The following is a 22757-nucleotide window of genomic DNA, read 5'->3' as shown; positions in this document are numbered from 1 at the left end:
CACATATGTGGATTCTTGTTCCGAATTTCCATAAAGTGCTGTCCACGCATGTGACCGCTAAGCCCTAGGAGGTTAAAACCACTAAGTTCCAACTGTTAACCATAGCGAGAGGCTGGGCTACGTGTGTGTGTGTAAAGTGTAAACCAGTGCATCCTGACTTTCTAACTCTGTCTGTGTGTTGCGTGAGCGGCAGTCAGTCAACAACTCTTCGCAAAGTTTCCTTATGAAACAATATGCTCGCTGAAATTATGGCAGGGAACGCCAGATTAAACATTAAAACTGCCTTCTGAGCACTGTATCTACAGGCTACCACCGAAAGAAGGAGGCTACCAGAAAGGCATCTCTACTCCGTACGATTTTACTTTCACTACGACATTACTTTGAACAGACGATCAAAAAATTGCAAGGTGATATGATAAAGTAAGGCACAGTTTACTTACAGTCATTGTTTTTTGAAAAAACGATGCAATCGTTTTCTGCCTTTTGGCACCCTTCATCATGCCGTGTTGGGGTCCTGAACTAGGAGGCGCTGTCCCCGATATACCTGTCAAATTTGTTGTGGGTAACCATAGCAACCAAGCTCGAGCTCGCAACCTGTGCAGTCTGCATACACAGTTGCAACTATGTATGTATTTCGAGGACCACAATGGAAATAAGTATTTTTACTTTTTGTTTTATCCTCCGCAATATTTATATTTATATGTTCACATGTTATGTATATGTTTCTATTGCGAAATAAATCAATCAAAAAAAATGTACTGCTGTGCACCTCAATAAACCGAATGGTAATTAGTCTTTTGATTTTTCCGTGAGGTTTGCCTTATGCAAAGAAAGACAGCATAGACGTTTTTTCCTCCTTATAAGCGGGGGGACCGAACGAGGTGAATTTAAATCTGGGTGGGACGAATCCCCCCCGTCCCCCCCTCTATCTGTGTGTGTGTAAACTCGGTTTATCTGGAAGTCAAAGCTTTTAAAAAACTGCTGTTCGTGAAGTTTGAAGAGTGCAAAGACCCGCCCCTTACATAAATCCCCGCCCCTTTCCCCTTAAAGCCCCGCCCCTCTTGCCTTCCACCAGCGGCGGCTCAGTGATGAGAAAATTCCAGCAGGAAGAACCGCTGGATGGAGTGTGGAGCTGGAGGCTAGCGGGAAACGCACACCGAGAACCCCGTTCCCAACGCCAGAGTTCCACCCGATATATTCTCAGGTATGTTCCTGTCTGGAAACAGGCTTTGTGTGAACCTTTAGCTGGTTATTTTCGGCTTGTTTTGCAGTGGCGGAGAGTGACATTCAGCAACAGTGCTGTGGAGAAAAGCGTCAGCTTCATTGTGGGAATGCTAGTTCGCTAAACTTCTTCAGTGCTAACGGTGACTTGAACTGAGAAAGAAGAATAAATCCTCATTTTCCTTTATGCTGCACTTTAACCTTCAGTCAGGTACAGGTCGGTTTTTCTGTAGGGAGGATTTGTGGAGGGAAAATAAGGATTTTTGAGTGAAGGATACAAACGGAGCCTGATGCTAGTTAGCTGGCTAGCTCCTAATTTCTGAGGTAAAAATAAAAAAACGGACACTGTAATTCAGGTGTCACTCTACGGTTGTACACATTCATTTATTACTCATAATTTTAAGCTTAGCTGCTCAAAAAAAAGTGTCCTATAGCTAAAAAACCCCGATGGTGAGGGCTTCTTTCTTCTTTTTTTTAAATGTGACCCTTTTTTGACTTTAGTGATAAATGTGAACTCGGTGTTAATGTTACTCATGCATGACCAGGAGTTCATCTGTAACGCGCATGCGCAGGATTTCCCCCCAAATATCATTTTGTTCATGCAGGATTCTGGCATTAGTGGTTATTTCCTTCAGTCCCAGTCTGGTTTTAATTGTGTGTGTGTGTGTGTGTGAGAGAGAGAGAGAGAGAGAGAGAGTGACCTGGTGGTGGATGACAGGAGCTTGGTTTCTCCAAATCTTACCATCTGTTTTCCTCCAGGCGGGGTGTCCTCTTCTATACCCAGCTGTAAAACTGCGAAACAGTGCAGGCCTCTTTGTGTACACACACACACACACACACACACACACACACTGTGTAAATGGAGGGTTATGTTTTATTTTAAGACTCGCATTCCCTCAGAAATGTACATATTGAGTATTTCTAGGTGTGTGTGAGAGAATTTTATTTATCCCTTTACAGTACTATTCAGATGGGATTTATTTTCTGGAAGTGTGTGTGAGGTTCTGATCGATTTGCACTGGATAAATGATATCCATATTAACCACAGGGGTGTGTGTGTGTGTGTGTTTTGTATACGCCCATGCATGTCACACCGTGAACACGTGATCACACTCCATAATGAAATAAAACATTAAAAAAAACCCCATTGGTTAGAAATACAGCAACAGGAAAAAATTAAACCTTTTAATAATTGTGTGTAGAAATTGCAAAAATCACTGGAGCATGGAGACCATGGTGCCTGCAATCGAAAAACGATTTGATGTAATTATATAAGTAAAGATTTTTAAATGGTTTTTTTTTTGTGTCTTTTTTTTTTTTTGTCTAGAGCACAGAGTTTCTGCAGCTACAGCTCTGTGCTTTTATCTCAGTTTATCAGGTTGCAGAAAAATCTTCTGCAAACTAAAACACACAGCGTGCTGGATTCACTTCCTGCAGGGAATCAGTTTAGAGTTGAATCACTTTCTCACTGAAGCGGCTCGAGGACACCGCTCTCGGACGCGAGTGTGATCGCTGTGTTCTCATCTGACTAAAGAACCTCACTGAGGAGGAGAACACACCAGGGTTCTGTTCAAACTCACTAGAGCACACTCCTGGGTGATTCCTGTTCTTCTGTGAACTTTTCTGCCTCTGACTATCTTGTATCTGATTACACTACTATGTGAGTGCACAGGGATTTTAAAATAATATTAATCAGTAACATCTTTTACGCAGGCGGCATGGTGGTGTAGTGGTTAGCGCTGTTGCCTCACAGCAAGAAGGTCCTGGGTTCGAGCCCCGTGGCCGGCGAGGGCCTTTCTGTGTGGAGTTTGCATGTTCTCCCCGTGTCCGCGTGGGTTTCCTCCGGGTGCTCCGGTTTCCCCCACAGTCCAAAGACATGCAGGTTAGGTTAACTGGTGACTCTAAATTGAGCGTAGGTGTGAATGTGAGTGTGAATGGTTGTCTGTGTCTATGTGTCAGCCCTGTGATGACCTGGCGACTTGTCCAGGGTGAACCCCGCCTTTCGCCCGTAGTCAGCTGGGATAGGATCCAGCTCGCCTGCGACCCCGTAGAAGGATAAAGCGGCTACAGATAATGAGATGAGATCTTTTATGCAGAGCTGTTTCACTTCTCATTTTTCCTTCCTGTTCTAATTTAATTCTTACTCTTTTTAAAACAGAGCTTGACATTAACGGTAGTCCGACTGTCCGGGACGACCACATGTTTGGTCCAGACAAGTCAAATTCATGTGTGCCTGTCCGACAGGACGAGTTGAAAATTTGTTGAAAATCACCATTTTTATAGTAATTATTCAAGAGTTACATCAGTAAAATTCCAACAAAACCAGTTCAATCCCCTCAGTGATCTGGGTGTGTTTATTGTTTACGAAATCCCGGGGAAGCCGGGTACAGCAGGTGTGTGTAAAAATAACCACGGTGTAATATCTAATTATAGATTATTAGACTCTGAATTCATCAAAATTAGAGAAATGGTGATCAAATACCTCAATAAAATAAATATCTGTGGTGAATCTTCATTTCATTTGGACTTTTTATTGTATTTTTCTTTTGTATGATTCACATTAACCATCACAAAGGTCGTAAAATATTTTGGGGGAATTTTACGATAGTGCCAAACCCACTCACGGTTTGTTTTCATTCATGGCGTGATTCTGTCCCCTTCATCATGTCCAACTCGTTTTCTTTAAATTAATTTATACTTCAGGTTTTACTGGATTAATCAGGATTAAGTTTTATTTCCTCCAGAAGCTTTGAATTTGGGTGAGCCTAACTCTTAAAACTGCAGATCAGGCAATGGGTTAGAACACATGCACCATAATGCAGCACTGGATAGTTTCTGTTTTTTGTTGCAGTTAAAGTTTGAGTTTTATTGAAAAATAAAAAAAATCATCAGAGCATAATTACCATAACTATACCTGCTTTTTGATAAGCTGTTAATCACTTTCTTTTCATTGAATTAGTAAATAGAGTAATAAATAGGTTATTACAGGGCAAGTGAAAAATCCTGCTGCTTGTCCAACTGGACAAATGGATTAATAAGTTAATGTTGAGCCTTGTAAAAAGCAAAAAATTTTAATCCATTACAGTACCTTTTTAAGTATCTGAGGAGGTTCCTGAGGAGCTTTTTAGTGTCTGGTCAGTTCCACAATTATTGGTTCGCTTTCTAAATAAACATCACAGCTCAAGTGTCTTCAAATAACTATTGAAATAAATATGGTTTGTTTTTACTTCCTTTCTTTTCCCCCTCCCCCCAAAAAGAATGTTCCAATCCACATCTGGATCTCTCAGGTCGCCCACAGATGTAATGGTTTTCTCTTCTTTCTCTTCACTGTATTGTTTCATCTCTTCTATTCCTAGAGGAACAGTGAAGACTCTCAAACCTACGCATCTTTGTCTGTAAAATCAGGATGGATTTGGAGATATTGGTTCCAGAATTTGTGGTGAAAATCGTGTGCCTGAGGGAGTGAATACCAGACAGAGCGGGAGGATGTGGGGTAGCGTGTTTCATGTGAACATCCTGGAAATTTACACTGATACCGGTTTAAATCTGGGAAATGGAGATGTTTGTGATTTACAGCTGGATGAGTCTTTGAGAAACTTTTTTTTGCTTTACGATCGCATTAAATTCTTACATTACTGAAGCAGTGTGATTGTGTGAACAGCTGCTCCTTGCATCCAGCTTGGATTTGGATTGTTTTAAAATCCACCTAGAGTTCACACGTTGTTTCTCTCCTTTTTCTCCTGTATGTTTGTTGGGGTGTGTGTGTGTGTGGTCACATGATACAACATCCATCTGCTCGTTGGTCACAGAATATACACTGCTGTGTTTTTCAAGTTTTCATCATGATGTTGCTTTCACAGACAAAATGCTCACATCGTATAAAATAATTTTTTGATAGCGAGTTGAAATTGGTGTCTTGGAGCACATGACGACAAAGTAACAGTCAGTGTGCGAAATTTCAGGGTGTCTGCATGTGAGTGTTGCTATGATACTCGTTTGAAATCCACCAAATGTGCTGGACAGCTACAAAGGTATGAGTGGTGATGGAGAATTGTAAATGAAATGTGCTAATAGAGAGGGAAAGTCCTCATGGTCTCGAGCTGTGTGTTTATATGAAACTGTTTTCTTCACCAGCTGATTTCTTGATCACAGTGTCGTGTGTAGTGGATTTGTTTAATTGCAGGTCCAATGTTTCCCATGCGTAGACTTTACTCGGTGGGTCGCCCAGGTATATTAACAGCCGGTAAAGTGTGTTTGGTGACCTGTTTTAGCAAATAAGTCTGAAGGAGTGTTCTGTGAGTGAAGGTTATGTACCACATCACTAAAAGGAGCCGTGTTGTGCTGGAATAATTTAATAAACGGCTGACCACATGACCGGAGAACTTTCACACTGTAGACAGTTGTAATGAGTATGCATGTTAGGTGTTAGTCAATGTTACCATGGAAACAAGGAGCACACGAGTCCATCAGCGCACACGGCTTCAGCTAATAATGCTTTTATTCAATCCTATTTAACTGATTATTAAGTGTTAACGTGCATGGGCATTCTTTGTTGTCTGTAACAGAAATTTATAGGACTTTTGTTTTTATCAGAAATCATGGATGTAGCATTTTTAAAAAGCACCGTTTTTCTTTCTTTGTAAGTCAAAAAGCAAAATTGTTAACAAAATAAAGAGCAAGTTTTTCTGAATCCCGTGGTTGTCGCTGAAGGATAACGTGCGTGATTCACTGAGCAGCGCGAGCAGAGTGGATTCCAATGTGATCCCAAATCATCAGCTCTTTCTGTCGGCTGCCACAAGTGTATTTCAGACCTGTGGGGAACGCTGAAGTCTATCATTAGATGATCCTCCTCGTATAATCTGACACAGAGACATGCGCTATTACGGTCTGTTGTGTGCCTCTTTTACACAGTGTGTTCAAGCCGGGAATGTTGTGCCTTTATTCCGTCTTGCCATTCTGTGTAAAGGGTCCGAATATGGAATGGGAGATCATTTTGTTCCACCTCCGAGCTGGAACAGCTGATGGTAACAGAGCCGTGATTGGCATCTGTAAAGGGGACAGCCGGTGTGGCGGGGTAGGGGTGTGATGTTTTTGACATTGGCTTTCTTCTTTCCGAGCACGGTGTGAATTCAAACATCTCATTTTCTCCTCCAACTCATTTCTGATTGCACAAACACGATGCTGAGTAGGGCTGTCACGATTACCGGTGTACACGGTTACCGCGCTAAAATATTTTGACGGTGACCATAACCTTCTGAGTGTCAAAACCGCGATAGCTTCCATTTTCGCGAGACTTTGAACTTTTGTGCGAGTTTTCCCGCCGACGCCACTCAAGTTCACTCACTCACTGTCCGAAGTTCAAGCATGGCGGAAGGAGGAGACTGTGGTGGTCATCAAGATGAAGACATCTATCCACCTTCCAAGCGGATCAAATCGGAAGTGTGGAAATATTTTGGATCTTTCAAAAATTCGGAGGGACAACTTGTTGATGACGGTGCTCCTGCATGTAGAGTGTGCAGAAAAAAGGTGTCAGCGAAAGGCAGCAATACATCAAATCTAATGACTCATCTGCGAGACCATCATCAGCATCTGTACAGCAAGTGCAAGGTGGTTAACGTGTATGTTTTAGCTGAAATGCGCAAAGTGACTTTTGACGAGGGAAGATGAAACAATTATTTCCGACTGTCAATAATGTTAGACCTTGATAATCTTTATTGTCGAAAGACGGCCACTGCTAGCAGTTTTAAAATGCATCTAGCACTAGCTGTGGTTAGCGCTATTCTGAGGTAAACATCACCATTCTAAGCTAAGTTACACAGCTAAACTTTCATTCGCCACAAGACGGTGAAAATGGATCAGTGAAACACACGAAGTAACGTATGACTTCGGGTCGAGGGAAAATACAACAGTTGTATCCGACTGTCAATAATGTTAAACTTTGATAATGATCTTTATTGCAAAGTGCGCCCACTGCTAGCATTTTAAAATGTGTCTAGCTGTGGTGTTTTGCGCTATTCGGAGGTAAACACCATTCTAACCTAAGTTAAACAGCTAAACTGTCATTCACCACAAGACGGTAGAAATGGGTCAGTGAAACACACGAAGTAGCTTCCGACGGCTGGTCGAGGGTAAATGCAACGATTATATCCAACTGTCAATAACGTTACACCTTGATAATGATCTTTACTTTTGAAGCCTATCGACTCTCACTAGAACTAGATTGGTGGGGAAAGGAGGGGGCACCGTCTTAACATGGTTGCTGGTCACGTTTATGGTAGATGCCAGTATTTTATTGCACATTGACTTAATAATTTAAATCAGAAGGTGAGAAGCTTCTGAGTGGTTTGTTGGGTATAACTTAGTAGTAGTGCACCCTGTGCAGATTTTATGATAATGCTTCTTCCATAACCAGTTTTGCTTTACCATGATGTTGAAAACGGCAGTTTTCATTAGAATTTATTTATTTATATATTTTACATTATATAATAAACACTGCACTTTTTAACCCATTGCTGCATGCTCCCTATTTCCACATACTGTACTTGCATCTCCAGGTCAGGATCCACTTGTCCACAGTCCAAACTTGAAAACCTGAACCACGCCCACTCAACCTGAGCCACGCCCACTCAAATAACTGTGATAATACCGTACACCGCGATAATTTTGGTCACAATAACCGTCGTGTTAAATTTTCATACCGTGACACCCCTAATGCTGAGCAACATCGTTGAGTGGTGGAAAAATGTGCACGGCTAGCAAAAGCACCTCAGCACTCAGTTCACCTGTCGGTATTGTTTGGAACACAACGCCTATATGCTCAGGGTTGTCGCTGACACTTCTTGTGCTTACACTTGTCTTGTTGCTTGTCACTCCTCTGGTTCTGGAACACTGGTGCGCTGCATAAAAACACACACCAGCCAGCTTTATTTGGTTCAGTGTAAACAACCAGAGCTGCAATATTGTGTTTATTGTATGGAGTGTGATGAGGAATTGTCTGAATACACCAGTGAAATAATCTCCATTGGAAATTGGGATGGTGACTTCCCCCTTTCTTAATTAACCCTCAGCTCTTCTTACTTTCTCTCTTGCTCTGTCTGTCTGTGTTCTTTCTCTTCAGCTTGTCAAGCAGGAGTTCTGGTAGTTGAGTCTGGAGCACAGAGAGAAACCCAGACACATGAAAGAGCAACTGAATTCAGACAGGCCTGGGTTCTCCCCTCCCCCCCTTCTTTGCCTTGAAAATATCTTGTTTCCATGGTGACCCAGCAATATTAGACGTCTCGGATTCTTCTGACTGCTCACGGCAGGAGGCTTGTGTAAGAGGAAGTATACTCCCCAGCCACTTCAGTAGGAACCTTCTGTTGATTCTAAGATCCCTGTTCTCAGCTGCAGGAGTGGAACCCAATATGTTCTTCTGCTGTTGCATACTGAGATGCTTTTCTGCTCACCACGGTTGTAAAGAGTGATTTATATGAGTTACTATATCCTTCCTGGCAAAAAAGCTTGACCCAATCTGTCCATTTCCCTCTGACCCTCTCTTATCAACAAGGCGTTTGTTTCCACCCATAGAACTGTCGCTCACTCACTCAGTTTTTTTTTTTTTGTTTTGTTTTTTTGTTTCCTGCACCATTCTGTGTAAACTCTAGAGACTGTTGTGTGTGAAAACCCCAGGAGGAGATCATCAGTTTCTGAAATACTCAAACCAGCAGTCCATCTGGCTCAAACCAACACCCATACCACAATGACTACGTTTACATGCACATCCAAATCGAGCTGCTGTCGGTAATCGAGCTGAAGGTCCCAGCAGGGTGCCAGAGAAATCCAATCCTACATGCACACAACTGAAATCGGGCTATTGTGTGAGGTGCATTGTGCACCCGAGCCACAGGTGGCACAACACGCCCCATTGTGTTGGTACACTTCCGGTTGTCGTCATGAAGAAGAGTTATTCAAGAGTGTAAACAAAGTTATCAGTTCCGTGTTCTCCATTGCGCGTTTTTCTCCCATCCATGAATTTTAATATATTCAACTCCTTAAGCTGAATGAGCATGAACTCTGTCTCCTCATTGCTCCAGAAGTGCATGTTTCTGCTTGCCTGTGGCAGTGGGGGCGTGGTCAAGCGCCGGTCTGTGACAGGAGGGTGCAGCCAGGGAAGGTGAGTGGCAGAATCACTTCACCTGACGGTAATTAACCTGTGTTTGTGTGTCTTCCCAGTAACCGCGCCCTATTTAAGGAGGCAGAGGGGAGAGCTCATCCCAGGACTAGAACACAGCGCGCGCGTGTGTGTGTGTTTTTCTCTCTCTCTCTCTCTCTCTCTCTCTCTCTCAAGAATAAAAGTAGGCTGTTAAACTGAAAAGTCTGACAATAAAAAGCCTATTAGTACCAGAAGCTTTGTCCTGCCGTCCTCTGTGCTCCACCCACACGTCAGAGAGCTCTACATCGCCATTTTCTCTTCTTCGTTTGTTCCTCCTGACCTCTTCTGCTGCTTGCTACTACTGTTGTCATGCCGACCGAGGCTGTTGTGTTTCCCGCTTGTGGGCTCGTCACTCGTCACTTCCGGAAGTAGCTCGACAACTAGCTCGATAGGGTATACATGCACAAAGTAGCTCGGCAGAAATCGCATAAACTAGGTCGTGTAGCTCGATTCCGAGAAATCAAGTTCGGTTCAATTTCAGCCGAATTAAGGTGTATACATGGCATTTTGAACTTCGATTTCAGTCGAGCAACGGCAGAAATTCGATTCTCTCTATGTGCATGTAAACGTAGTGAGTGAAAGTCATACTTCACTGTGAGATCACAGTGTTTCCCGTTCTGATGTTTGAACATTGTGAAGATTAACTGAAGCTCTTGATTTGTATCTGTGGGATTTGATGCATCGTGCTGCTGTCGAGGGATCGGCTGATTACAGAACTGCAGAGAACAGCAGGGGGAATGTATGGGTGTTCCTAATAAAGTGGCTGGTGAGTGTATGATTTGAGGGTCAAACCGACTGATTTTGAGGATCTTTAACAGCTGCCCCCCCCCCCCCCCCCCCCCCCCCAAAAAAAATCTGTCCCTCTGAGTTACATGTCGGTCCTGAGATCAAGATGCTGAACCTGTTCTGCTCCTCGGACCTGCCTGATCCATCCTGGTGCCCTGTGTCTGGGTGGAGTCTCATCACATCGCTCCTGTGGAGGACGGCCCCGTGTGGACAGTTGAAAGTCACACCTGGAGGACACTCTGGACTCTTACAGTAATGCTTTTATGGCTGAGGACTGCAGTTGACTTGCTAACTTTAGGACTGCAGTTGTCATGAACAGTTTTGCACTCAAGTTTCCATCAGTGAAGAGTTTATAACATCAACGAAACTGACTTCATGTTAAAACTGTTAATGTTATAGTCATGCTGTCTGTTGTTGCCCAAATGAGGATGGGTTCCCTTTTGAGTCTGGTTCCTCTCGAGGTTTCTTCATGTCGTCTGAGGGAGTTTTTCCTTGCCACCGTCGCCACAGGCTTCATCATTGGGGATAGATTAAGGATAAAATTAGCTCGTGTTTAAAGTCATTAAAATTCTGTAAAGTTGCTTTGTGACAATGTTTACTGTTAAAAGCACTATACAAATAAACTTGACCTTACTTCCTTTTCTTCCCTCTTTCGTTATTGTCACACCATCCTCTTTATTTGCTATAAACAGTGGCTCTAAATCACAGGCTTAACAACAAGATAAAGAAACGGGCCATAAAGCACAACCAGGAAGAATCTTTACATTTAAGTATTTCTACATCAAATCCCAACAGAGTGGGCACTTTTTTTTTTTTTTCTTTTTTTTTTTTTTAGCATTTATCTTTACTATGCTAATCACCAGATTATTTTACGACCTACAAATAATATATATGAACTCTCACACAAACGCCTTCGACAGAAAGAAATGATGGAGAGCTTCATGTTTTTGAAGAAAAGCTGATGTTTTCTGTTTCTTTGCAGTAATGGGGGGGGGAGATTGTTATAACATGAAGCTAATAGTGTGAACATGATTTTAAATATATGATTTATTTACAATATTAAGTACATTATGTGAGTAATGAAGACTGTGTTACAGAAATACTGAGCAGGGCTCGAAATTCATGTTTTTTCACCAGCCAGCCAGACTAGTTACCTTCCAAAGTAACTCGCCAAACAGAAAATCAACTCGCCAAAACTTGTTCATGTATGAATTTTACTTCTGTCAAAAATAACACAAAAGAGAGTAGTTACCATTGTTCATGACTAATGTGCATTTATTTCAAGACACGAGTATTTTGATACTGCTTTTTTTTGCACACTTTACAAATTGGCATTTGCTGTTCCACGTCCTCTTCGCGGTATCCAAAAAAATGCCAGATGACTGACCCCTTACTAGTTCTTTTAGGAACCAATTCGTCCGCTTCCATTTTTAATTTGTCGCTGAAATTGACAGAGCTTACACGGTAGCCTATGCAACACCAGCAATTGCACGAACTGAGTCAGCGCTGTAAACCGAAACTAGGAAATCTTCCCGCAAGTTCCTTTCAGCACCGAGATGTCGCCCGGGATTGGTTGGCGAGTGCGTGATGTGTGGGTTTTTTTTTTTTTTTTTTTTAAAACCCTTAGGTAGCCTCTCATGTTACTGCCTGAGGGACAGGGAGAAAACCACCAGAAAAGGTTTTAAACAAACGCAACAAACACGAAACAAACGCAAGTCGGCAGATGACCATAAAATACTCAATAGTTATGATATAATAATTATATGTATCTCACACAGAATTTTTGGAGATATATCGAGTATATTCGATATATCGTACAGCCCTAGTCTGAATCTTCGCTTCAGATATATATATTTTATTTTCAACTAGCCAGCCGTGCTGGCTAGTGACAGGAATTACCTGCCAAATGACAAATTAAGTCGCCTCGGGCGACCAGACCACCACGAATTTCGAGCCCTGCTGAGTGACAGGGTAGGTGATGAAGCAGAGTTACTGTTACCATGCTGAAGTTTATTTTCTTATAACTAACAATTTAGTTCCTGTATAGTGGCTCATAACCTCACTAGTCAGTGTGTCTCTGTCTCCCTCCCTCCCTCTCTCTGTTAATGTGGGCAGGAGGGACCTTGTTACTCATGTTCCTGAGAAACCAGAAAGTGTAATCTCGTCCTCTGTCCCAAAGATGTTGGAAAAATTGCAGCTTTGTGTTACAAAGTGCTGACACTACAGACTCTTTCCGTAAATGTTAAATTGGTCTCCTTACAGAAAACTTCACCATATCAACAATTGTATAGATTTTTTCTTTTTTAATCTATCAGTGCATCAGCCTAGTGGATGCTACAGTACCACAGTATCTTGTGGTATTTAGAAATCCCAACTGTATGATTTTCAATACCATCAAAAATACAGACTCCCCTCTTCCTATGAAACTGATACGGCGATGCTGTATGGAGGTGGTGTAGTACACAGCACACACCAGCAGAGGTGGCTCTACTGGTGAGAAAGGGGGTGATTACGTTGTGTTCTGCAGCAACGAGGAAGCGGACGGTGTTGAAATAAACCACGGCAGTAATCGAGCGTTCGAAATGTGTAGCCGTCACGGGAGGGTGAGACGACCAGCTAGCTTTAGCCTTACAGTGACCTGTTCATTTTAGCTTTTTAAACATCAAAAAACATCTGGAGCGTTCTGTCCATTTTTGTTATTTTCTAGAGAAACGCGACACTGTGATTGGCTCTGTCGCGTCGCAACACTTTATGGCCATGTTTTTCTCCAACTTTGATAAAAATGGTGTCGCGCAGGAGAGAAGCAACCGTATTGTTTGGATAAGAAACACTCTGGGAATCTGGGGGAAAAAAACCCTATTCAGCCATCAGTGCAGAGACAGTCACATCAGTGACGCTTTATTAGACTGTGTTTTGACTTCACTCAGAAAAAAAGATGTAAGTCAGTGCGCCAAAAGAAATTTTTCCTCCGCTCAACAGGAAGTGGCTCAACAGGATGTGACCCCAATCCGGAATCACTGCTCTTTATTCAAACTCTGTGGAGTGGCTCCATCTCTTCTTTTTACTGTCCATGAAATAAACAAAGGGTGTGTGTGTGTGTGTGTGTGTGTGTTATTATTAAAAACTCAAGACATTGTCTGTCTGTGTTTCCTTCCTATTCAACTTCTCCCTTTTGCTCTCAAACGATTCCAGAGGTGACAGTGCATGATGGATAATGGCCCCCCCACCCCACCCAAATAGAAATGCCATCATATAACATATAACCTGGTGAAATGTCAGGACAGTATGAAGCTGTGGGGGGAAAAGTAGATCCCACCCAAGCCTGGTGTCTGCTGTACATGTCACTGTGAATGAGCTGTTACCAGGGCTCGAAATTAACTTTTTTTTCTTTGTGTCCCCCAGTGGTCCCGAATTCTGTGTTGTATTGTCCCGAATGGAAGCAATAGTGTCCCCATTTTTTTCCTCTCTGAAATAACCAGTGGTTAATATTATCATATGAAGTTACTATTATATTTGTAACTATGCGATTTTGAACCCTTTATATCATTTTTACAATAAGTCACAAGACACAAGCGACACATGTCCTATACATCATCTACTTCAAAATTACAGTTATTGCATTTTCAGTTTATTAAATTTTGGCGATCTCACTGTATGAATAGATACCTGTTTATTTAAAGGGGCCAACTAGCTCATTCAGAAAATGTTTCAACTCCCTACATCTGCAGTACACTTTAGCTGAAAATAAGACCCCTTTTATGTTCATTTCATCTACTTATACCTTGAATATCTGTTGGCACTTATAAGGCCAACTTGTAATTTTCACCATTACCGTTATCCATTTTTATGAACTTTCCGTTATCCATTTTATGAACTTTCGCTGCCGAAACGTGGGTGCAAATGTTAGCAACATCAGCATAGTGCCAGGTCCGAGCCTAGTTGTGCTGCTGACTGACTAAACTTTCTGAACTAGAAAGACACCAAGAAAACTCACTTATTCTGTTGAACGGTATCTTCCGTCAATATCATCCACATCATTCCTGTTGTATTTTATAACGTGTCTAACAGTGTTCATTCAGTTCATTCAGTTGCTAGCGTTGCCTGCAGACCAGGCGATGACACTTTGGATCCTGAAGGTCCCGGAGACGTTATGTCTGGGCTTTCAGTTTCTTCCCCGCGGTCGGTCCGCTTCAACCACTTCAGCATTTTTGTTCTGGCAAGAGTCGGCGCAGCGTGTGCGGTAGCAATTCCATTCCAAGTCCATATAATGCGGACTCCGGCCGAAGATTCTAGAACAGAATGCGCTGCTCTGTAGCCTACGGATGCAGGTGCATCGAAAGTGTAGCTACTATGTATTTTTCGCTGTTAACGTTTTAAAATTGACAAATTAGGTGAATGTCTACGTATGTGTTACGGCTTTGTAAATAATATTAATGTAGAACTTTTTTTCTAGATCTATTTTTTTCCATTGTCCCGGGATTGTCCCAGATATGATAATTTTGTGTCCCGATGACATTTTTTATGGTCCCCGGGACGTCGGGACACCGTTAGTTTCGAGCGGTGGCTGTTACTATAGAAACAGTAACGTATTAGAACAAGCGTGTTAATATAAACCTGTGATTTGCAGTGGCAGTACTATCAGAGCTGCTGTTCTAGAGAATTAAGAAATCCAGAACTTCTCTTCTGACTAATCAGAATCCAGAACTCCAGGAGTTAATTCGTTCTCTAGTAGGACTTAAGTAGATTGTTCAAGTAGTTTGTGTGAAATTCTTTGGCGCACCTCCACTTCTGTTAAGTGCATTCCACACATCCAAACCGTGTGTTTTTGCACTCTGAACTTTGCTTCTCTGAATCAGTTGAGAGGAATGTGCTTTTTCTTTCTCCTCTCTCTCTCTGTGTGTGTGTGTGTGTGTGTGTGTGTGTGTGTGTGTGTGTGTGTGTGACTAATGTATAACTACACATTGTGTTAATTTAGTTGAAGGACTGATGCTCCATGCTTAGAAAGGTCCCATATACGCAGTAAATTAAAGCATATACACAGAGCAATGGCCTCACTTTCATTTATAAATGCCTTGAGACCTCAAGAATGGCACAGGAATAGTTTTAAGTGTTAATAATAAATCTAAGATGGTAATTTTTACGATTAAACTGATTTTATATAGGTAACGATCTGAGTGAATGACCTTGACGTCCGTAACGTCACAGCAGGAAGTCTATCGGTCTTCTTGCCATTTTGTGCTATACTAAAACACCGAGCTGACTGCAACTCCGATCCTCCATTTTGAGCTAATTTATCGCCATGCCGTGTAGATGTGCCAGCAACATGACAGAAGGTGGATTTATGTTGCATTCATGGGGTTTTGCGAGAAGTTCACGGGCACATTGGACGCCTACGAAGTGGTCTCTCCTCTGCTCTGCACATTTTACTGAAGACTCGTATGAGACCTCTGATCTGTTGAGGAGCGTTGGCTATAAGCCCGGATTGAAAGAGGGTGCAGCACCAACAATTAAATAAAACTACAAGAAAAGGAAGGTATTTCTTTTTTTCAAAGGAAAGTAAGTTCAGTTGCACCAGTGCTCCCGGAGTGAACTGAGGGTTGTTGGTAAAACCCGGGACGGGACATATCACTCGGGCAGTGACCTCCCCGCGGTTGTTGCTAAAACCGGTGACATTCTGTTCCGTCCCGGGTTTTAGTAATTGCCTGAGCCGAGCAGTAATGACGGCATACTCAGTCATGGAGAAAATGGAGACTGAGTGGAGCAGCCGTCTGATTTTTTCACTGGATATCGCTGCCATGTAACTTGTATTGTGTGTTTAAGTTAGCAGTATAAGATTTATTTAATTTGCTTCAGAATGTGATCGTCTCAGTTCATCTGATTAATGAGCCTTTTATGTTTTATCAGTGAAAATGCATGCATGTACATGTATGTTGCATAAGTTATAGCACCCATCCTGTTTTAATGAGAGTCAACCCACAATCAGTGAAGTCAAATCAGTCTTAGTTGAGCGAGTCGGTAACGCTATTTCTTACTTTCACCATAAATGTTTATTGATATGACTTTGGTCTATAGCTGTAAAAGGCCTCGGCCTTAAAACCGGTTCCCGCTGTGACATCACGCACTCAGGGCTGGCTGGCTCAGCGGGGCAGCGCCAATCACAACTTTGCAGTCGATTTTTAACTCTCAAAAATATAGATTTTTTTTTTTTAAATTCCCATTTATGCAGAATACAAGAGTCAAGGATGGAGATACTATCCACTCAAACTTATTTAAAAATAAAGGTTCTGCGGATCTGCTTTAAAGTCAAACCCTCGTTATAATTTGTGTTGCTATAATGTTTTCTCGTATCCGTCTGGGCCGCGTGTCCTATATCAGAGTGCTTAGACATTTCTACCATGTACAGTGTACATCATGATGTATAGAATTTCTAACACACTGAGTTGCATGTTGAAAAATTGTATTTGATGTTAATACAATTAAGTTATTGGAGAAAATAAATCTGTAAGATGTTACCATTAAATCATTGCTCACGTTTATAATTGCATGAACAACAAGATTTTTCAAACCACATCTCTATAAATCATACAGTTTTCAATCATTTATCACAATATCAACATGCAGTAATTTGTCATGATACATTTTTCTGAGATACCGTAGGTATTGTGGGGAGTCTTTTAATAAATAGCATCTACAAACTGATTTGATCAATTTTGTATTGTTTTTTTTAATTTTAGTTTTCTATGCAAAAATGTTATTACTGTAGACATCGTGTATTGTATTATCAAACTACTTTAAAGAATTTTTTTTAATGTAATCCAACTGTTTGCTGGTAACTTGTTAGGAAATCTACAGTATAGATTGTGATGCATATTGTGTGTTGTAGAAATGTCTTCAAATATCATGATATTTACTTTATACCAGGGCTTTGAACCGGTTCAAGGAACAAAAACGAAAACCGGGAACTTTTTCTATTTCACATGGAACAGAAACGAAACCAGAAACTTTATTATTTTTTATGTTCCGGAACAGAAACGCTTATTAAAAATAATGGTAACCGGTTAATACCGGTTTTTATTTCGTTCCTCAAAGTTTCCGTAGCCTACAAATAAAAAAGCCATTCTTCTCCTGCGCAAGTTTCTATGACCCGCTGGGGTTCACTTCCTGTGTGACGTTCGCTGACTGAATGGAGAGCGCGGGAAGGTGGACTACTATCACGTCTCCATTACTGAGTGTCTGAGCAAAGAAGAGCCTGAACGTTGCAACCTCCCTATTGGCTGTTTGTAAAAATGTATCAATTGTTGCCCTTCCCACGGGAATCATCGCGGGCTCGAGAGACGAGACCTGACGAGTTAGTTCGTTGGTAGCAGAACAAAATGTCTGGACACAAATCGGGTTTTCAGAAAAGGAAAGAAAATAAACGGAGGGTTGAAAATACAAAAAAGGAGGCAGAAAATGCAAAACGAGTTTTAAGGTAGGACAAATGGTTACTTTTTAAGGCAGCCCGCCGTGGCTGCAGGCTTTCAGTTGTGTCATTGAATGGTTCCTTTTCTGAGGCAGCCCGCCGTGGCTGCCTGCAGGCTTATTTATTATAGCCCATTTAGTTAAAATAGTTGATATAAAATGTTTATAGTTATAGTTATGTGATGGTTGTCCTGATTTAGACTGTTTTTTTTTTTTGGGGTTGCGCGATGTTGCACCCGGGTCCAGATTAGGGCAGAACCGGCCCTGGCTACATTTCAGGTGTAGTTTGTTTTATGTATGTATGTACTTGCATAGATGTGTACTTGGTCTTCCAATATGGCGCCTAACAAAATCTCGCGGCGCGGTGACGTCATGCGGCAGCCCTCTATAGGGCCTGACTAGCCTTTGGTAACACACTAAACGAATTATCTTTCATTTTTGGCACTTTTTCTGTTTGTGTAGATGGGAAGACATACTGAGAATCCAAATCGCCAACATTTGAAATAATAATTGTTTTGAATTATTTCTTGTCTTATTTAATGAAGGTTGTAATAGAATTAGCCTACATTTGGCTTAAGCTGGATGAGACAGAGACATAATTTTATAGCCATTTGTTAAACAGCTGACAGGGAATGTAATTAACCATTCCGGGAACGAAATTTTTTTTGTTCTAACCGGTTCGGGAACGTCTATTTAATGGTGGAACCCAAAACCGGAAACGTTAAAATTCCGTTTCTGTTCGGAACGAACCAATAGGAAAAAAATTCTGGTTCAAAGCCCTGCTTTATACGCATGTTTACGCTGTACAACCCCCCCCCCCCCCCCAAAAAAAAGTTGCGTACTCTAATATTTCATTGCCTTTAGCTTTGATTATGGTGTACATCAGCTGTAGCACTGTCTTGAGAAACCTTTGCAATATCATTTATTTCAGTCCAGAGTTGCATTAATTTTTCCCTGAGATCTTGTCTTGACTACAGGAGAGTGGAACCTCGCTTTCAAATCTTCTCCAGCATCCCACAGACTCTCAGTGGGGGTTAAGGTCAGCACTCTGTGGGGGTTAATTCCTGTGTAAAATGATTCCTCATGCTCCCTGAACCACTCTTTCACTATCTGAGCCCTAATTTTATTCCCATATCATCAGGGAAGAAAAACCCCACTGATGTGAGCCTGGTCATTCAGTACATTCAGGTCGTCAGCTGACTTCATTTTATTGCCCCGTAACACTACTGAGTCTCAAACTGACCAACTGAATCAACCCCAGATCGTCACACTGCCTCCAGAGGCTTGGACAGTGGACGCTATGCATGATGGGGTGGAGCTTCATGAATTTCTCTTCTTACCCTGACACGCCCATCACTCAGGAAGTGTCAATCTGGACTCCTCTGACCACATGGCCTTTCTCCATCGCTCCAGAGTCCAATCTTTATGCTCCCGAGCAAACTGAAGCCTTTTTCTCCTGATTAGTCTCACTAATGAGTGGGTTTCTTACAGACACACAGCTGTTTAGTATCGATCCTGTGAGTTCTCATCACACTGTGAGTGGAGATGATCTGACCTTCACTATTAAACGTAGCTGTGAGTTCTGCTGTTGATTTTTTTTTTTTACGATTTGATTTAAAGTGTGTAAGTGATCTCTGATCATGGTCAGTCAGGATTTTTTTTTTCCCCGATCACATTCCTTCTGTGAAGTTGATGGTTCATCACGATCTTTCCAGGTTTAATAATGTGTTGGTCAGTTCTTAACCTAATTCTTGTCATTTCAGCTCAGCTCTCATTAGTTGTTTTTTTGCTTGATGCAGGCCAATAATTTAACTCTTCTGAAACACAGTAACATCTTTTCCATGATCGGGCTATGTCTTGTGACGTTTGTTTAAGAAACAAGAAGCTACTCACTAGGGCTGTGCTCGTTTGCCATCAGTTGCTCACGATATCGTACCATATATATCGAGTTAAACGATGTCTTTAATGTATTGTAAGCAGAGGGCGTGAATGCGTTTGGCGCCAAAATTATTCAATCAATGAGTCTCGAGACGAGGCCATGGAGACATGGGGGACGTAATTAGCGGCTTGCAGCGTCTGTAGCAGAGCGCATTGAAACAGAGCGCCTAATTTCTAGTGCACATGCCCTGAGTAACTGGAAGCGCCATTTGTAAATAAAGTTTTTGGTTGGAACAGGTTGCAAGCATGAATTTCCATCGATTTCTGGCATGAAACATGCTTTAAATCAAGTGAAAATTGATGACAACCTGCTACAGAACCGGGAGATATGCATGAAATGTGTCATATATGGGATTTTCCTTTTTCAAGTGAGTAAACGATATCGTATCGCACCCCCGAAAATCGTGCATGATCGAGTAAAACGAGCTGTGAGCACAGCCCTACTACTCACTATCAGTTAGGGTTAATCACTGCAGTAATTATCCAATCAAAGGCTCCTATGTATTTACTTGGGCAGCACGGTGGTGTAATGGTTTGTACTGTTGCCTCACAGCAAGAAGGTTCTGGGTTCGAGCCCAGCGGCCGGCGAGGGCCTTTCTGTGTGGAGTTTGCATGTTCTCCCCATGTCTGTGTGGGTTTCCTCCGGGTGCTCCGGTTTCCCCCACAGTCCAAAGACATGCAGATTAGGTTATAGGAAGGCCTTGGGCTGAAGTGCCCTTGAGTGAGGCACCCCCCCCCCCCCCCCCCAAAAAAAAAAGTGCTCACCGGGTGCTGTAGCATAGCTGCCCACTGCTCTGGGTGTGTGTGTGCGTGCGTTCATTGCTCACGTGTGTGTGTGTGTTTGCTGCTTCAGATGGGTTAAATGCAGAGAGGAATTTCACAAGTGTATGTGTGATGAATAAAGTTGTTGTTCTTGCTTAATTAAATCCAAAGTGACCCCCCCCCCTTTTTTTTCATTTAATTAATTCTTTTTATTTATTTTTTTGGGCCAGGCAGTGTATGTAGTTCTCACCCAGCGCTAGATCTACACCTGTGCTCAGGTTTCGCTGATGCACGTCACAATTGAGCAGTAATGTCTCATTTTTTTTGGCCTGTTTTTCAACAGCAGACCCAAATTTATTAAATGAAACGCAAGTAAAACCTGAAACCCTGTCCGACATGTTGTAAATCAGCAGCAAACAAAAATGTGGATGGAGCACAGTTGTAGGGCACTTTCACACCAAAGGTTGCCTTAAAAGTCCCAAAAACAGTTGAAAATGAACTTCAATGTAATGCAAAAATCCATCCTGAATTCCATAGAATACATATTGGGTAACATGTACCTCAAGTATCAAGGCTACAAGTCATTTCAAATTCCAAAATTTATTAGTTTTATCATAGCAGGAAGGTAAAATTCACAAATTTGGATTTTTTTACATTATCATTCAGATTTAAGCCTAATTGGTGAATTGGGTCCCCTACATTCCACCTAATTATTGCAGAGATGTTAATGGAACAAAGAGACACCAAAATATCCATCAATGGTGGACATATTTTGGAAAATCTAGTTTTTGGTGAATTTTTTTCAGTCCATTTTAGGAGTCACTTCACATATCAATAGAGCTAGAAATGAGAAATAGGTCCAGGAAATCAGCTAAAATGCCTTTTTAGAAAGATACACCAATCTGGTAGGTGACTAGAAAATTTCAACTTCATACTGTATCTACTTTCCGGTCACCGCGCAAATCAAATCAGGTCACAAAATCCATATTTCTGTTCAGGAGAGGACAGAATGTTTAACATCACTTTTCAAATGAAAAATTACTCAGGAAAACTATGGCAACAATTTTGAATATGTTTTCTGATTGAAAAAAGAACCTTTTGCACAGTTTCTTGGACCATTTTATATTATTTCTTGGACCTTTACAATAATGAAGGTTTATTTATCCTTATTATCCTAAAAGTACTTAACATATAAGTTAGCAATTTACATCCAAAACACCTGGAGCCACAAATTTCATATGTTAAACTATGCATTTGATGAGAGCAAACATTTAACATCATTTAACATCATTTTCAGCCCATTTATCCCGTTGTTTCTTTTTCTCAGCTTCTGACAAATTCGTAATTGGAATGTAATTTTTCTGCTTTCTGTTGGCATCTTTCTCTTTCAGTTCCTGATGCTTCTGAGGTTTGGAAGCTTTAAGATTATGCATGTATGCTGTTGTCCTGCATTTTGGTTTCTCAGGAACTTGATCTGCTGGTCTTTGTCGCAAATTCCAGCGAAATTTTACTTTGATACCACTAGTGTCATTCATATTGGGATATTCACTGTATGAGTTTCCAGCAATGGTCAGTACAATGATAATTCACTTGTGGTACAACCTTGGAATCCACAGGTTAAGGCCTGAAAATTAAATGTACAGATTCTCACTAGATACCCTCCTGAAGAGGGGATTACAGTCTCTGAAGGTATCTGGAGCTAGCAATATTAGGCCTACTGGGTTAGGGTTGGGGGTTAGGCCTAGAATGAGGGGCTGAAAATAGACGGGGATTTTGTCATTTAGGAAAAACATTGCCCCCATCCCATCCCGCCCAAAGGTTATACTAGAAAACAGAAACGGACCTAAAATACACCATCATAACCATAGACATTTATGTATAACATGAGCACAATTAAGTATGGGACAGAACATCAAATATGGTGAAAAATGCACATTAACTTACCACGTTAAAAAATTATGTCCTCTCCTGAATAGTGGACTGTGTACAACCTTGACAGCTGCACCTGCCCTATGGTAATGACAGGCTAGCTCTAAAGACCTGGAAATGTGAACTGGGCATTCTCTGTATAATTCTAAACCAATCAAATCATTCAAAACAACAAAATGATACAATGTATCAATTTTGGTCTTCTACCTGTTTACTGTTTACACTTAAACTGTACCAATGAACCCATAAAGCACTTTTTTGCAGGGCCAGGTTTGCTGCCTGAGTTGTTTGGTGCATGAAGTGCATTGTGTAACGCAGTACAAAATATGCCTATTATGATATTAAATATCCTATTCTGGAGAGGACATCCCCTTTAACAACATTTTTATGTATGTATCTCAACCATGCATTTGAATGCGATAGTTTCTCATTGGTTTTATATTGTTGGGCCCTAATTAATCCAGTAAGA

General features: G+C 41.4%; 1 protein-coding gene across 2 annotated transcripts in view; it reads left to right on the top strand.

Moving 5' to 3' along the window:
- The first annotated feature begins 1115 nt into the window (after window positions 1-1115).
- Window positions 1116-22757, top strand: part of ccdc102a (coiled-coil domain containing 102A) — a 102134-nt gene continuing 80492 nt past the window's right edge. Inside the window, exon 1 of one of the 2 annotated variants that reach the window (XM_060940734.1) lies at window positions 1116-1204. The gene's annotated coding sequence lies outside the window, so the exon portion shown is untranslated. Of the gene's footprint in view, window positions 1205-18624; window positions 18699-22757 lie in introns of those variants that run through there. The other variant, XM_060940735.1, reaches the window with a different exon arrangement.

The sequence above is a fragment of the Neoarius graeffei genome, chromosome 15, assembly GCF_027579695.1.
Source record: "Neoarius graeffei isolate fNeoGra1 chromosome 15, fNeoGra1.pri, whole genome shotgun sequence".
Taxonomy (NCBI): domain Eukaryota; kingdom Metazoa; phylum Chordata; class Actinopteri; order Siluriformes; family Ariidae; genus Neoarius; species Neoarius graeffei.
This window is presented reverse-complemented; position numbering and strand designations above follow the sequence as displayed.